The following is an 18,569-nucleotide window of genomic DNA, read 5'->3' as shown; positions in this document are numbered from 1 at the left end:
GGCATAACTAATGAGATTACCCTCACCCATCTTGACACTAAATTTGTGTTGCATCCTCAAACACCTTCACAGGTAGCTAAGTGTCATACCCTAATTTCATCCGGGGACCATTGTTTGATGGCATGCAACCTTCGCTTGACCACCTCGAGGTACTTAACCCCATCGTTAGGTAATCCGTAAAGTTCCGCAACATTCTGGAAGTAAAAAAGAAACATTGTTGCGCAATCTGTAAAGTTCCGCAATATTCCGGAAGTCAACAAGAGCATTGTTGCATAATCCGTAAAGTTTCGCAACAATCCGGAAAGAAAATGGATGTCGTTACGAAATCCGTAAAGTTTCGTGAGATTTCGGAAAGAAAACAGCCAAAAATACAAAAATGGGGGGGTGAACTTATCAAGATAGGGGTGTAAATAGCAATTCAAGTCTAGGCCCTTCCGGAACATTTTGGAAGTTGGGTTGCTTAAGGAGGAAGCAACTGGGTGGCAAGCTCCTCCACGTTTTTGAAAAATGGTTTTCGGGGCTTCCATGGATTCCGTAATGCTTCCGTAAAATTTGTGAAAACCTTGGGTAAGCATGTTTCACTTAACATTGATGAAAGGGAAGAGAAAAAAAGATGAAAATCAAATCCGAAACACTTCCGTAACTTTTTCGTAAAATACGAAAAGGGGGGTGAACTTAGTAATTCGGGTGCGCTTAGAAATCTTCTTCATTAAGTCTCTGGGCGGCAAGCACCTCTCTTTTTCCCTATAAATAGGGGAGGGGGCTGTTTAAAAAAATACTCATCACCCCTTAGCTATGCATTTCGACTATTTTGGGCAAAAAACACGTTTTCGTGAAGAAAAAATCGAGTCGAAGTGCTTCTGTAACGCTTCGGTAAGCGATTATGTGGAAATTCTTCATCATTCTTCACCGTTCTTCGTTCGTTCTTCATCGTTCTTCAGTCTTCAATCGGTAAGTTCCCGAAATCGAATCTTTCAATTCATTCTATGCACCCTTAGTGGTCCCTAGTTGTTTTTTATACTTTCACTTTAATTTCGCTTACGTTCAGTTTTCTTTTCTTTCGCTTTAACGAGCTTTTAACCGTTTATTTAAGCCGTTTTCTCACCTAATAAATGATAAAATGAATTTCAACCGATCATTTGCATTGTAATCTGGTTTAATCACTATTAAAACAAAATCTAACCGATCATTCACGCTGTAATCTCGGTTAAACCAAAAAAAGTGAAATAATAATAAAATAATCAAAATATCTTTGAATAAAATAATCAAAAAAATCAATCAGACGTTTTTCTTTGGAAGTTTCCTTGGATCAATTGACTAAATAACCAAAGTGAAACTAAGGCTAAAATCAACTCACAAATCAAGCTTTGTCCGCAAAAAATCACTATAAACCGTTTTAAGGTCCAACGCTTTAAATGGTCATCTTTGTTTTTATCGGTTAACATGGACCGTTCAAAAGCATAAAATCAACATGCAACTTTACAATTTGCGAGAACTACGTAGGTCTGATTTCCTCTTCGATGGAGGATACGTAGGAGCAAAAGCCCTGCTTTTGTCAACCTCGTGAGATGGTTAGAGGTCCAACGCCTTAGCTTTCTCACCAATTAAAATGGATCATTTTAAGGTCCAACGCCTTAAATGACCCCCTTCCAAGTAAAAAGAATCACTTGATTCGCTCCTTTTGAAAGAACTACGTAGGTCTGATTTCCTTATCACAATTGAGGAATACGTAGGAGCAAGGGAAACACCCTTGTCGACCACAAAAAGATAAAAAATACAAAAAAGGCATAAAAAGACATAAAAACGTAAAAAAGGGAAAATAAAACAATTTGAAGACATCTTTGCACACTCGATTAAAGGCTGCCGTCCTTTGTGACGGACGCGTGGGGTGCTAATACTTTCCCTATGCGTAAATACAACTCCCGAACCCTTCACACTTAAAGTTCGTAGACCACACCTTTCCGGTTTTTCTGACGTTTTCCTCGAATAAACGTTGGTGGCAACTCCGTGCATCTTCCTCCCATGGAAGACGCACTCGTGAGCCCTCGCGTCGCCCTCCCGCCGAAGGGTAGGTTGCGACAGTTGGCGACTCCACTGGGGACTATTGTTAGAGAGTTAGGCCAATCAATCAGTGTGCTTTCCTTACTATGACTTCCCTTTTGTTCTTTTTCTTTGTCTTTTTTTTTCTTATGTTCTTGTATATATAAACTCTTTTTATGCTTTTAGTGTGTTTTAAAATGTATGCATGAGGTAAATATTTATTCATTTGATTCACACAAACACCAACACTATTTGCACACATGGTGAGTTGAAAAGGGGCCCCATACACGGGTCCATGGGAACATAAGGAGTGGAGGTGAATCTGTGGTCATGCTAGGTCTCCGACTTGCTTGATTACAGTGAAGCCTCATATAGAGTTTTTCTCTTTGATAACATATTGTTGCTAGTAGTCCCTACTGCCGCAATATGTTCTTCGAAGGGGATGATACCTCTAGAGACCATCAAGAGAGATATGACCACCTTGGGAATTATCATTAAAAGGCCTTTTGGTTCCTCCCGTGTAGGTCCCTAAAATAGGGGCACGAAGCAAACACGATGCGTGCCATTTTAAACACTGCCATGCATGTAGTCCTAAATGTCATGTACGCCTTTGCTTGTAATTATTTGTGGATATTGTCGTACTATGTGCATCCTTGTGTTATGCTTTTGTGCGTCTACATCATGTCGTCACGCACGCGTTGTATGTTGGTCTCATCTTTTGTCATGGGAAGCCGGAAGATCCATATCACCTTCATAAACTGCACACATGGGGCACTACACCCTCAAATGCGCAAGTAAGAAGAGATAATTTTCCGGGCCCTCGTGTCCGTAAATGCATTCATATCATGCATCGCATAAGCATCTCTTCATGGCATCATAATGAACATATCGTTCCTGCATTTGTCCGTTATCATATTCCAGCATCACATTTTGCATGAGTCATTGCATCATCATGCACATGCGTTCAACATACCTTTTGTTCTACAAACTGCATACCTTTTGTTTTCATGTTCGCTCATGCATGATCCTTGCATTTTCCTTTGCAAAACAAAAACAAAAAGGGAAGCATGAAAATTCATGATGCATTCTTAGTTGCATATATTCGGTACCATGAGCCAACCATGTTGGGATCATAAACTCGTTTCACTTAAAAACAAAATGATTGAACATGGTACCTAATGCATGGTTAACTAGGAAATGATGTTTCTTCGGGCATCTCAATTTCATAATTACATTTTCCATGCATAGCTTAAAGTATGCCCGAGTCATTCATCCCTATGAAATGTTGTTGAAGTATTGGCGATCAGAATTGTCATTCCTTGGATTATAGGGTTGAACCAAGCTCATGCTTTTACAAAAAGGTTCATCAAGTCAAGTTGAAATATGGAAGTAACCATCTTGCAAAAATTGGGGCAAAAGATGGATCGAGTTACATCACTGCTTCGTCTACTGCCAAACACATTTAGGATTGTTGATGTCCTTGTTACTTCTAGTTTCACCTTGACAAAGATGTCATGGACCATGTTGAAAATCTAAATTGATTCAACCCCATGTCTTGCATAAAAATTCGCAATACTGTGCATCATTCGCATACATCCATGCTTTTCATTGGTTGCATTGCTCATTGCATTCTTTCCTTGAAAAAAAAAGAACTTAATCATTGTTATCAAAAAGAAAAGAACACGCTTTACGGCGCCCTTACCGCACCCGTGCTAGAGCTAGAGTAATGGGTGAAGTAGAGGAGGTGCAAGAGAAGATGAAGGCCGACATGGAGGCCATGAAAGAGCAAATGGCCACAATGATGGAGGTCATGATGAGCATGAAGAAGATAATGGAAGCCAATGCGATTGCAGTTGCCGCTACCAGGGCTGTTGCTAAGGTGAACCCGATGCCCCCATCTGATCTCAACCAAATGAATCTTCCAACCTCAGATATGGTGGGCAAAGATTTGGGAAGTACGGACGACCCCATGATGTGCAAATTCAAAACGAGCACGCCTTCCTGCCATATGGCTTGCCTCCCAACTATACGCCATCCAATGTGGCATACACTCCCAATGAGAATGTTAATAACTCCACTCCTATACCCATTAAGAGCCAACAACCCAGAACTGATCATGAACATGTCTCTTAAACCGTGGGGCAGACACATGAAATTCTCCACCACAATCTAGCCGACTTCGAGCCTTGCCTCGGATATGCCACTGAAGGGCAAGCAGTTGGTGGTATACCCCTGCAAAGCACTTTGGAGGGCCCTCAGTATCACCCACAACTACACCTCTTGCATTCCACAACAAGTAAAAACCTTCATGCTATGGCAGAAATGGGAAAGTTGGATCATCTAGAGGAAAGGCTTAGGGCCATTGAAGGAGTTGAAGATTATGCATTTGCTAACCTAGAAGAGTTGTTCCTAGTACCCAATATCATCACCCCTCATGCTGGACTTTGACAAGTACAAGGGGACTACTTGCCCCAAGAACCATCTAAAGATGTATTGTCGGAAGATGGGGGCATACGCAAAAGATGAGGAATTGCTGATACATTCCTTCCAAGAAAGTCTTACTGGGATGGCTGTTACTTGGTACACTAACTTGGAACCTTCTTGAGTCCATTCTTGGAAGGACCTAATGGTTGCCTTCGTTAGGCAGTGTTAGTATAATGGCTTCAGATAGGATGCAACTATAGAACATGTGCAAAAAGGGGGCACAGATCTTTCAAAGAATACGCCCAAAGGTGGAGGGATCTGGCAGCCCAAGTGTTTCCCTCAATGACGAAGAAAGAAATAATAACAATGATAGTAGACATATTACTAGTGTTCTATTATAGGAAATGGTGGGTTACACACCTTCAAGCTTTGCGGATTTGGTCTTCGCTGGCGAAATGATCGAAGTGGGTCTAAAAAGAGGCAAATCTGATCATCATGCTTTGATAAATGCAAAAAAATTGGGGCAAATGAAGAGGGTGAGAATGAGGGAGAAACCCATGCTGTGACTGCCATTCCTATATAGCCAAGTTTCCCACCAACCCAACAATGTCATTACTCAGCCAATAACAAACCTTCTCCTTACCCACCACCCAGTTATCCACAAAGGCCATCCCTAAATCAACCACAAAGCCTGTCTACCGCACTTCTAATGACGAACACCACCTTTAGCACAAACCAACACACCAACCAAGAAATGAATTTTGCAGCGAAAAAGCCTGTAGAATTCACCCCAATTCTGGTGTCCTATGCTGACTTGCTCCCATATCTACTTGATAATTCAATGGTAGCCATAACCCTAGCCAAGGTTCATCAACCTCCATTTCTCCGAGAATACGACTCGAATGCAACATGTGCTTGTCATGAAGAAGTCCCGGGGCGTTCCATTGAGCATTGTAGGGCCCTGAAGTGTAAGGTGCAAGGTCTAATTGATGTGGGCTGGCTGAAATTTGAGGAGAATCGCGTGTAAATCCTGACATTGACAAGAGATGCCACACATGGGGTAATTTTGAAAGCTGTTGTTAGATGTCTCTAATGACTCATCAGGATTTTCAAGTTTATATCATTATTGTAAACCATAGTTACAATGCTAAATAAAATGGATAAGTTTGATATCTTTGTCCCTCATCCTCTCACAAACGCATCTTTGCTTATTCAACTTTCACCGGAATGTGGGTGCAAGCCATTGGTCTGTTTGCTCAAGCGACCTGCGCTCCTGAGTTTGGACTTCCAAGACCGTTCAATCAGAAATTACTCGTGCTACACATTTGGTGAGGGTGTCGTAAAACGACAAGTAAAGCAAAAATAAGTTTCAAAATAAAAATAAAAAAAAGCATTTGATTGACTGTGTTTTCAAGTAAAAATATAGACGTTCATGTGACCTCATTTTATCATTCTGGAAAGTTTGTCTTTTTTAGAGAGAAGTGAGTTATCAAGAATAGGAGTCATTTGACTTAATCCATCAACTGAAAAACATCCTTCAACTATTTCTCGTCCTTGGAAAATTCTTTTTGCAAGAATCAACCGCTTCTTTCATTGTCCCTTGCTACAAGGTCATGACGAAAGATAACAATTGGTACCTCAAAGCCCTACACTGAGGCAATGAGGGGCACCGTGCATGAGCCTCAACCGAACCTAGGGGCAGATCAAAAGTTCTCACCCGTCGATGTTTTTAAACAAAAAAAAGGGGGGACAAACCCTGGCATTTCAATGGATTGATTAAACATCAAAAAGCTCCATTGTTGTCACTCCAAAATGGTCAAGTGAGGGGTCACGCCCACAAGACACCCAGTGGACCTGGAGAAGTCCAACAGGGCCCTAGGGTTTCCAGCTCAGGTTACGGGCCTCTGTCAGTCCTACAGGGTGCCCGTCCCCCCAGTAAGGTCATACCATCGTGACATAGGTAAGTATGCACTTCTCTCAACTGATTTCTGATGTCATCTATTGTTTGCAGGGATCACGCCCGCAAGACACCCAGTGGACCCGGAGAAGCCCAACAGGGTCTTGGGGTTTCTAGCTCTGATTACGGGCCTTTGTCAGTTCTACGAAGCGCCCGTCACCCCTAACAAGGTCATTAGGCCCCCCATTAACCGGGCTTTCATCAAGAAGTACTGTGCCCCCAGGCAGGCGCAGGGCGAGACACCACAACAGCCTGGGGATGGCTGACAGTGGGCAACAGGCACACCGCCGCCACCTCTAGAGTTCACCTCAGCTCATCCACAAAAAGGTTAGAGTGTTGCCTACGACACATGGCCTACCAATAGGTGACCAAGTCCAAAGCCAAAGGTAAGCAAAGTACTAGGTCCGTGGCCGACAAGTCATCACGCGTCCAGCTCAAGACGTCAAAGAAGCGTTACTAGGAGGCAACCTAGTACCTTTTAAATTCCTGCTTGTTATTTGATCACCTTTGTTTCTCAAGTCATAGTAGGACACACCTAGTTGCTCATGATCCTAGGAATTTAAATAAAACAAGCACAAGCTCGGAAGGTAGTCATACCTCAAAACATATATATATATATATATATATATATATATGTGTGTGTGTGTGTGTGTGTGTGTGTGTGTGTGTGTGTGTGTGTGTGTGTGTGTGTGTGTGTGTGTGTGTGTGTGTGTGTGTGTGTGTGTGTGTTTAGGTAGCAAGATACCTTGGATATGCATGTATATAGCAAAAATACCTCACAAAAACATACACATGTTTAGGTAGCAAAATACCTCAAAAAAAAAAAACAAAAACAAAAAAAAAAAACAAATTCCCAAGAACACAAAATATATCTTTCGGCTGAAAAGCTAGCATGCTTTTGAAAAGAATTAACTTCCAGCTTTTCTTTGAAAGAGATTCACTGATCATGACCATTTTTTGAGAAAAAATGTGTATGCACCTGAAGGGTGAATGCTGTGAAAATTTTTCCGCATGCGCAAAATAGACTCGGATGAATGCATGGATTGATAAAAGAACATGTTTTGGAAATACTGGGTTGACTTAAATAGGAAAAATGAATCCTGAACCCTAGTATCACATAACCATAAAAACTTGATGCTTGAGTGTCCACATGGGTGCATGCATGACCAGTTTTGCATGAAATTTCCTAATCATCATTATTTCATGTGTATCATGGAAATAATGTGGGACATCCCCTTTATCCCCAAACCGCTGGCCAAACCCTGACATATATCATGTCCAGCTGTTCTACAAGCCTTGAACCAAAATCCCAACTTACCATAAACCTTGACCCTGGGTGAGAATGTCAATCCTTGCCCTCGGAAGAAAACAAAAAAAAGAGAGAAAAGGAGAAAATTCCTTATCAAAAGAATCGGAAGAAAGCAAAAAGAGAAAATTCCCAATCAAAGATTGAGAGAAAGCAAAAAGAAAGAAAATTCCCGATCAAAGATCGGAAGAAAACAGAAGAAATATGCAGAAAGGTCTTTGGACCAGACAATATCTGAACAATACAGAATTGTCACCAAGTAAACAAGAAAAGAAAGGAAACCACGACCTAAAGTGGTCCTCTCCCTTTGATTGCCAACCAAAATCCTGTGCGTCGGTGACTTGTTCACCTCACACTAAACAAAAACAGAAAAGGAAAAGGCCAAGAACACTCAAAGCCAAATTTCCCACACAAAAAAAAAAACAAACCATTCCCAAGAAAATGTCCTATTGATCCATGATCACGCATGTAATCTTTGATTTGATAGGAAATGATTTGCAAAATCAAGTCATGACATATCTATGGTTCGGAATTAGGATGAAACACTTACCTGTGTGAGATTGATATACTTTGAGTGATTTTCTTCTATTTTTGTTGGACCCAGTGTTTCCTCTAAATGGTTGTTTAGAAACGAAATGCTAACATCCAAAATCTCATTTATGGTTATGAGAAAATTTCATCAGCATACTCTCCTTTCCCAATAGACGCATTGTTTTTCATCATAAAATAAAAAATAAAAAATAAAAAAAATCATATGTTGCTCTGATCAGTTGAAGGTTTTGTTTCTTTACTAAAGCATGTTCCCATTTTAGTGAAAAAACATTGAGACTATTTTAGTCTCACAGTTATCAAGAACTACGTAGGTCATAGTTCCTCATCACAAATTGAGGATACATAGGAGCAAAAGCCCTGCTTTTGTCGATCACCCCACCTTTGTTACCGTGACCCAAGAGTCCGGTGGCATGCGGAGACACCTGACGGTAACCCGCAAACTTTCTTTTTCTATCTCTAAGACTCAACGCATGATAGCATGCATAAACTAACGTCGTCTTCTGCACCCTTTGACAATCGCGGCCAACAAGCCTGTTGACACGCAGAGATTTACGTCATCTTCCGCGCAGACAACCTTTGTCAAGCACTAACCCGTGAAGTTAGGGGGTAGGTAGAAATACCCAAGTGGTTATCCGTATAAACATTCTTTTGTTATCTTTAAGACTCAGTGCATGATAGCATGCAGAGACTAATGTCGTCTTTTGCACCCTTTGTCAATCGCGGCAAACAAGCCCGTTGACACGCGGAGATTTACGTCATCTTCCATGCAGACAACCTCTGTCAGTACTAACCCGTGAAGTTAGGGGGCAGGCGGAAATACCCAAGTGGTTATCCATATAAACATTCTTTTGCTATCCATCAGACCCAGAGCACGATAGCATGCAGAGACTAACATCGTCTTCTGCACCTTTTGTCGTCCTGACCCGTGAAGTCAAGTGACATGCGGGGGAACCTTATGGTCCCGCACCTTTTGTCAACCAGGGGCAAACGAGCTCGTTGACGCGCAGAGACTAACATTGTCTCTTGCACCTTTTGTTGTCCTGACCCGTGAAGTCAGGTGACTTGCGGGTGAACCTTATGGTCTCGCACCTTTTGTCTACCAGAGGCAAGCGAGCCCGTTGAACCTTATGGTCTCGCATCCTCCATCATTAAGTCTAGAGCCCCATGAATTGATTGCCTAGCGTTGTTTATGCATCCTCCACCATCAAGTCCGGAGCCCCACGAATTGATTGCCTAGCGCTGTTCATGCATCCTCCATCATTAAGTCTAGAGCCCCATGAATTGATTGCCTAGCGCTATTTATGCATCCTCCACCATCAAGTCCGGAGCCCCACGAATTGATTGCCTAGCGTTGTTCGTGCATCCTCCATCATCAAGTCCGGAGCCCCATGAATTGATTGTCTAGCGCTGTTCATGCATCCTCCACCATCAAGTCCGGAGCCCCATGAATTGATTGCCTAGCGTTGTTCATGCATCCTCCATCATCAAGTCCGGAGCCCCATGAATTGATTGTCTAGCGTTGTTCATGCATCCTCCACCATCAAGTCCGGAGCCCCACGAATTGATTGCCTAGCGCTGTTTGTGCATCCTCCATCATCAAGTCCGGAGCCCCATCAATTGATTGCCTAGCGCTGTTCATGCATCCTCCTCCATCAAGTCCGGAGCCCCATGAATTGATTGCTTAGCGCTGTTCATCGATCCTCCACCATTGAGTCCGGAGCCCCATGAATTGATTGCTCATGCATCCTCCATCATTGAGTCCGGAGCCCCATGAATTGATTGCCTAGCACTGTTCATGCATCCTCCACCATCAAGTCCGGAGCCCTATGAATTGATTGTCTAGCGCTGTTCATGCATCCTCCACCATCAAGTCCGGAGCCCCACGAATTGATTGCCTAGCGTTGTTCGTGCATCCTCCATCATTGAGTCCGGAGTCCTATGAATTGATTGCCTAGCGATGTTCGTGCATCCTCCGTTATCAAGTACGCAGCCCCCGGTGAGGGGAAAATACAGTTTTTGTTATTTTCCCAATCGGTTTCTTCACCAAAAAATGTGTATATGTGTATATTATGTTATTTTTTGTTCTGTGTTGTTTAGAGAAAAAGAAGGAGAGACGAAAGTCAATTATTTCAAATCATTTTGGTTGGAACTATTGTAATTAAGATCAATTAAATCCCCATGATGGGCAAATGATGGCCTTCGGGAATCATCATAGATTAATTACGGAAAAGGCTGAGATGGACGAAATCAGTGTCTTACCTTTACTTTCCTCCTATCTCCGATAAAAGGTAAGTAAAGAGGGGCAACTGTCATACCCTAATTTCGTCCGGGGACTATTGTTTGGTGGCATGCAACCTTCGCTTGATCGCCTCGAGGTACTTAACCCCCGTCGTTAGGTAATCCGTAAAGTTCCGCAACATTCTGAAAGTAAAAAAGAAATATTGTTGCGCAATCCGTAAAGTTCCGCAACATTCCGAAAGTCAAAAAGAGTATTGTTGTGTAATCCGTAAAGTTTCATGAGATTTCGGAAAGAAAACAGCCAAAAAAATAAAAATAGGGGGTGAACTTATCAAGATAGGGGGTGTAAATAGCAATTTGAGTCTAGGCCCTTACATAACATTTTGGAAGTTGGGTTGCTTAAGGAGGAAGCAATTGGGCGGCAAGCTCCTCCACATTTTCGAAAAATGGTTTTTGTGGCTTCCGTAATGCTTCCGTAAAATTTCTGAAAACCTTGGGTAAGCATATTTCACTTAACACTGATGAAAGGAAAGAGAAAAAAAAGATGAAAATTAAATCCGAAACACTTCCGTAAGGCTTCCGTAACTTTTTCGTAAAATACGAAAAGAGGGGTGAACTTAGTAATTCGGGTGCGCTTAGAAATCTTCTTCATTAAGTCTCTGGGCGGCAAGCACCTCTCTTTTTCCCTATAAATAGGGGAGGGGGGCTGTTTCAAAAAATACTCATCACCCCTTAGCTATGCATTTCGGCTATTTTGGGCAAAAAAACACGTTTTCATGAAGAAAAAATTGAGTCGAAGTGCTTCCGTAACGCTTCCGTAAGCGATTCTGTGGAAATTCTTCATCGTTCTTCACCATTCTTCGTTCGTTCTTTGTCGTTCTTAAGTCTTCAACCGGTAAGTTCCCGAAATCGAATCTTTCAATTCATTCTATGCACCCTTAGTGGTCCCTACTTGTTTTTTATACTTTCACTTTAATTTCGCTTACTTTCAGTTTTCTTTTCTTCCGCTTTAAAGAGCTTTTAACCGTTTATTTAAGCCGTTTTCTCACCTAATAAATGATAAAATGAATTTCAACCGATCATTTGCGTTGTAATCTCGTTTAATCACTCTTAAAACAAAATCTAACCGATCATTCACGCTGTAATCTCGGTTAAACCAAAAAAAGTGAAATAATAATAAAATAATCAAAATATCTTGAAAAATAATAATAAAATAATTAAAATAGCTTTGAATAAAATAATCAAAAAAATCAATCGGACGTTTTTCTTTGGAAGTTTCCTTGGATCAATTGACTAAATAACCAAAGTGAAACTAAGGCAAAAATCAACTCACAAATCAAGCTTTGTCCGCAAAAAATCACTAAAAACCGTTTTAAGGTCCAACGCCTTAAACGATCCTCTTTGCTTTTATCGGTTAACATAGACCGTTCAAAAGCATAAAATCAACATGTAACTTTACAATTTGCGAGAACTACATAGGTCTGATTTCCTCTTCAATGGAGGATACGTAGAAGCAAAAACCCCACTTTTGTCGACCTCGTGAGATGGTTAGAGGTCCAACACCTTAGCTTTCTCACCAAGCAAAATGGATCATTTTAAGGTCCAACGCCTTAAATGATCCCCTTCCAAGTAAAAAGAATCACTTGATTCGCCCCTTTTGAAAGAACTCCGTAGGTATGATTTCCTTATCACAATTGAGGAATATGTGAGAGCAAGGGAAACACCCTTGTCGACCACAAAAAGATAAAAAATACAAAAAGGCATAAAAAGACATAAAAACGTAAAAAAATGGAAAATAAAACAATTTGAAGACATCTTTGCACACTCGATTAAAGGTTGTTGTCCTTTGTGACGGGCGCGTGGGGTGCTAATACATTCCCCATGCGTAAATACAACTCCCGAACCATTCACACTTAAAGTTCGTAGACCACACCTTTCCGGTTTTTCCGCCGTTTTCCTCGAATAAACGTTGGTGGCGACTCCGCGCATCTTCCTCCCATGGAAGACGCACCCGTGAGCCGTCGCGTCGCCCTCCCGTCGAAGAGTAGGTTGCGACACTAAGGATCTACTTACAATAAAGGACAAGAGGGATGAGGAAATGTTAGAAAAACAAAAGAAAAAAAAGATAGTAAGGCCTTAGCTCCAAAAGTCAAGGAGAAGGAAAAAGAGGGAAGGTGTTCCTCTAAGAAAGTTGTAAAAAAATGAGTCATTTTGCAACAAAAGAAGATATTAAGAGAGCTCTTCTTCTCAAGCAATCTTTCTACCTTCTCCTTTCAAGGGAGACTTCCTTTAGCACTGCCACAATTCCCCCACTTGAAACCATTCCCCTAAAGGTCCAAGAACTCTTATAGGAATTTGGTGATGTATTTCCCAAAGAGATACCCCATGGGTTACCTCCTCTCAGGGGAATGGAGCACCAAATAGACTTAGTCCCAGGAACAAGCCTTCCTAATAGGCAAGCTTATAGGACTAATCCTCAAGAGACCAAGGAGATTGAATCTGAAGTTAAGGAATTGTTGGAGAAGAGCTGGGTCCAAGAGAGCCTAAGTCCTTGTGTTGTGCCTGTGTTGTTGGTACCAAAGAAGGATGGTAAGTGGAGGATGTGTATAGATTGTAGGGCCATCAACAACATAATTGTGAAGTATAGGCACCCCATTCCTAGGCTTGATGAGTTGCATGGTGCAAATTTATTTTCCAAAATTGATCTTAAAAGTGGTTATCACAAAATAAGGATGAGAGAAGGTGATGAGTGGAAAACCACTTTCAAGACCAAGTTTGGGTTGTATAAGTGGCTAGTGATGCCTTTTGGGCTCACTAATGCACGAAGCACCTTCATGAGGCTAATGAATCATGTCCTAAGGGAGTTCATAGGTAGGTTTGTAGTTGTTTATTTTGATGATATCTTAGTCTATAGTAGGGACCTAGATGATCACTTAGGACGTCTAAGGCAAGTTCTTTTAGTTCTTAGGAAACTCACTCTCTTTGCTAATATAGATAAATGCACCTTTTATGTCGATAGTGTAGTCTTCTTAGGTTTTGTGGTTAGCAAAAATGGGGTCCATGTGGACCATGAGAAAATGAAGGCCATCCAAGAGTGGCCTACCCCAAAAAGAGTAGGAGATATTAGGAGCTTCCATGGGTTGGCAAGTTTCTAAAGAAGGTTTGTTCCTAATTTTTCTACACTTGCTTCGCCACTCAATGAATTGGTGAAGAAGAATGTGGCATTCACATAGGGTGAGAGACAAGAGCAAGCCTTTGCTTTGCTCAAAGAAAAGCTCACCAAGGCACCCTTTCTAGCTCTCCCTGACTTTTCTAAAACTTTTGAGCTAAAGTGTGATGCCTTTGGTGTAGGTGTAGGAGTTGTGTTGTTGCAAGGTGGGCACCCTATTACTTACTTTAGTGAAAAACTTTATGGTGCTGCTCTCAACTACCCCACATATGATAAGGAGCTTTATGCCTTAGTTAGAGCCCTCCAAACTTGGGAACATTACCTTGTTTCCAAGGAGTTTGTTGTTCATGTGATTATGAATCACTTAAGTTCATTAGAGGGCAATGCAAGTTAAACAAGAGGCATGCAAAATAGGTAGAGTTCCTAGAGCAATTTCCATATGTTATCAAATACAAAAAGGGAAAGACCAATGTGGTTGCAGATGTTCTTTCTAAGAGACACACATTGCTTTCTTCCCTTGGAGCTCAAATTTTAGGATTTGATAATATAAGGGAATTGTATGTTTCTGATGAGTACTTCTCTCCCATTTATGCTAGTTGTGGGCCCAAGGCCCAAGATGGATTCTGCATTTCTAAGGAGTATTTGTTCAAGGAGGGAAGACTTTGTATACCCCAAGGATCCATTAGAAAGTTGTTGGTAAAAGAAAGCCATGAGGGTGGGCTAATGGGGCATTTTGGAATTGATAAGACTCTTGTCTTCCTCAAGGAAAAATTCTTTTGGCCCCTTATGAAAAAAGATATCCATAGGTATTGCACTAGGTGGGTGGCTTGTTTACAAGCCAAGTTTAGGGTGATGCCTCATGGGCTATGCACACCCTTACCCATTCCATTTGCACCTTGGGTAGATATAAGTATAAACTTTGTCCTTGGGCTTCCTAGGACCCAGAGAGGTGTAGACTTAATCTTTGTGGTGGTGAATAGGTTTAGCAAGATGGCATATTTCATACCATGCCACAAGGTAGATGATGCTAGTCACATCTCAAGACTTTGTTTTTAGTAAAGTTGTGAGGCTTCATGGTTTGCCTAAGACTACTGTATCTGATAGAGATACTAAGTTCCTTAGCCATTTTTGGAAAACTTTATGGGCTAAGCTAGGAACTAAGCTCCTTTTCTCCACCACTTGTCACCCACCGACTGATGGGCAGACAGAGGTAGTGAATAAATCTCTATCCATATTGTTAAGGGCTTTCTAAAAGGCAATCACAAGTCTTGGGATGAGTACCTTCCTCATGTGGAGTCCTCCTATAATAGGGGATTCATAAAACTACCAGGTAGTCATCTTTTGAGGTTGTTTATGGGTTCTTTTTGCCCTAGAGTTGATGGCCCTTTTCAGGTCTTGGAGAGGATAAACAACAATGCTTATACTCTAGACGACCTCCCAGAGGAGTATGGAGTTAGCAACATCGTTAACATTACTGATTTGGTTCTTTTTGCAGGTGTCTGATTCAGATGATGAGGGGTCTATAGATTTGAGGACAAATCCTCTTCAAGAGGGAGGGGATGATGCAATCCTCCCCAGGAGGGGACCCATCACCAAAGCCATGTCTAGGAGACTCCAAGAAGATTGGGCTAGAGATGCAGGAGAAGGGCCTAGGATTCTCATGAGCCTTAGGGTAGATTTTGGGCCCATGGGCTAAGTATGAGCCCACTTGTCTTTGTACATATTAGATTAGAGTTTAATTATTTATAGGTCTTGTATTTAGGGCTCCATAGTGTAAGGAGGGTACCCTAGTAATGAAGGATTTTTCAGCCCTTGTATTTTATGGCACCTAGACTAGTTTTTGTATTAGGGGTAGTTTTGTAATTTCACATGCATTAAGTGCATTATTTGATGTGTGTGTGTTGGGAGAGAAATTTAATTGAATTGGGAGAAGCCCAATCTAATTAAATTTTGGACCTTCCTAAGGGGGAGGTGAGCATTTGCTTGCTACACCTCATTGCCACATCATATAGTCACACTTTGTGCATGTCCTTCATGTTTGACATGCCTCATGACACCTAAGCACACTTAGTGGAGAATCTTGGACTTGATCTTGGATTAGTAAGCTGAACCATAGCTGAAATTCACTAATCATAATTAGTGAAATTTTTTGCTCCAAATTTGGCTCCACAAATTCAAATTCAAATTCAAGTGAAATTTGAATAGAAATTCAAATTTTCCTCCAATTTTGTGTGACACTTAGGCAATAAATAGAGGCTTTGTGTGTACGTTTTTTCAACTTTGATCATTTGAGAATTACACTTCAAAGTTCAAACCTCATTTGAGGAATAAAATTTTATGTTTCTTCTCTCGTTCTCCCTCCACTCATCTTCTCCTACCTTCAAGCTCTTATTCATGGCTTCCTATGGTGGTGAGCTTGTTCTTGACTCATCTTCTCCTTGAAGTAGCATCTCCAATCATCTTTCTTCCTTCTCCATTCTATTGTCATTGATATTTAAGAAGCAAAGGACTCAATTGATGAAGAAGCTCCAAGGCCTACAAGCTCCACATGGAGCTACATCAGGGTCCGGGGGTGTTTGACCCTCGATGTTGTAGCAAATTGATGTTCATGAATTGATTGTGTTTATGGTGATGATGGTGGTTGATCTGCTTGTATGAGTAGTGGGCTTACCCACTTGAGGGGCCATACTGATGGTGGCCCTAGAGAGTGAAAAGAGTTAATTTTCTTCCTCTCTTGTTGCTTTGTGTGTGTGTGCACAACGAGGAAGATTTTACAGTCAGAAGCTTCATGTGGATTGACACACATTACAAGGAAAAAGGAAAGGAATGGATGAACACAATAGTGAAAGCGTGTTAGAGTTGGAGAGATGGTAATGTCGGGAGTTGGGGGTATTACTCAATACTTAGTGAGAAAATGTCCTTTAACATCTATTCGCGTGTACCAACATAATTTCCGTTCGGGGATTGATGTTTTTCATCATGAAGGATGGGTGAAGAATCTTAAAAGAGAGAAGGATGACATACAATAGGTATGCTAAAGGATGGTTCAAATAGTTCAAAGGAACCTGGGGGAATGTTGAGTTGTGATAATCCAAAGGTTCTTCATCGGGTTCTTGTTGTGGGTTTGCTTTTATCTGGCATGTACCTTCTTCATGGCGTGACTATTTTGTAGGGCTTGGATAGATGACTACTTTGAGACTTAGGTTTTTTTTCTCACTTTTGTGTATTTATATGAGTAGACCTAGGTTTCATAAACCTTTATATGTGTTCAATCATCTTATTTACTTACTATTTACCTTTGACGCTTATTTACTTATGTTTGGTGGCCATGGAGGCTCATCTCAGATCTTTATATACATACATACATACATACATACATACATACATACATACATACATACATATATATATATATATATATATATATATATATATATATGATGTTATTTTAAAGATGTAAGGTTTTATACTTACTATTTAACTATTTATTATATATATCAACTTGTGACTTTAAATGAAACAATGTTATGTAAATATGTATGTTGCATGCAATTTCGAAAACAGAGCACTTTCTTTTCAAGTTGATAGCTTTTAAAATAGAGAGTCAAGGAGATTCCACGAAAAGTATTATTTCAGTTAGAATTTATCTTATCTTTTCGTTTTCTATTACGACATTTATGAAAAAAAAATTGAACTCACTTATTTATAAAGATGAACAAAAGATATTTGAAGTGTATTTGTAAACTTAAATTTTAGGGTGTTACATATAATTCCAAAAATAAATTAAAGTGTTTTGAACATATAAAGAATAATTGAAGAATTATATATCTATTTCAACAATTTACAAAAATTTATAACACTTTGTAACAACAATAATTATTTTCTTAACAATAACATATGTTATCTTACTTTTATAAAATTCAATTATTTTTGAAATGTTTTACTGATAATATGTAAAAAAAATAATTCAATTAGAAAACATGAATTTATTTATATATCCTTATACAATTATATTATATATTATTTAATATAAAATTGTCCTTACATGCACAAACATGCGTGCGATGCACAAATCATAAACTAATAATTTTATAATAGGATAAGAAAGTACATACATATCATTATTATTTTTATATAATAAATTTATCTTAATAAAAATATAATGATAATTTTAATATATTTTTAGACGCAATTACTATGCTAATATATATATATATATATATATATATATATATTGTCTCGTTGTTGTTACATGTCAATGGTTGAACAACATATATATAAATTGTCCAGCAACCATCATCAAGTGTTGATGATGAGATACTTTGTAATTGTTTTGTTTTTTTAATATATTTTGTTTTTATTTTAAAAAAATTAAACATTTTATCCTGTTTTTTCACTCACTTATTTTTATTAAAAAACCATGCATTGAACGAATTCCACTACTAGTCCAAGGTATATAATAAAAGAGAAGTCCAATGAAATGTCTGTTGTGCCCATGGCTGAGAGTTTGACATCTGGCACTTTTGCTGGTTTTTTGGTCATTTTACCCCTCCAGTTTTGGCCTTGGTTGTTTGCCACCTGGCTTGCTAGTTTGTCTTTGTTTTCTGCCACATTGAGTGTTTAGCTTTGGGCATTCCAGCTTGAGTGTTTAACTTCTGTTGGTGGATGCATGTGGCTTCTTCTCCAGCCTTTTTCGATCATTTCCCTACCAACTTCAAACCTGCTTCCTTCATTTGTGTCATTTCCCCACCAATTTGCTTCCTTTGTTTCCATTCTTTGTTCTTCATTTTGGTGTCCTCTTCACTTACACTTTTTTCTTTTGTTTTCGGTTGAGTTTTAAAGCTACTGAGGGCTTCCATCTTCATTTTATTTTTTGCAATTTT

The sequence above is a fragment of the Glycine soja genome, chromosome 1 (genome assembly GCF_004193775.1).
Source record: "Glycine soja cultivar W05 chromosome 1, ASM419377v2, whole genome shotgun sequence".
Classification (NCBI taxonomy): Eukaryota; Viridiplantae; Streptophyta; class Magnoliopsida; order Fabales; family Fabaceae; genus Glycine; species Glycine soja.
Note: the sequence above shows the minus strand (reverse complement) of the source record.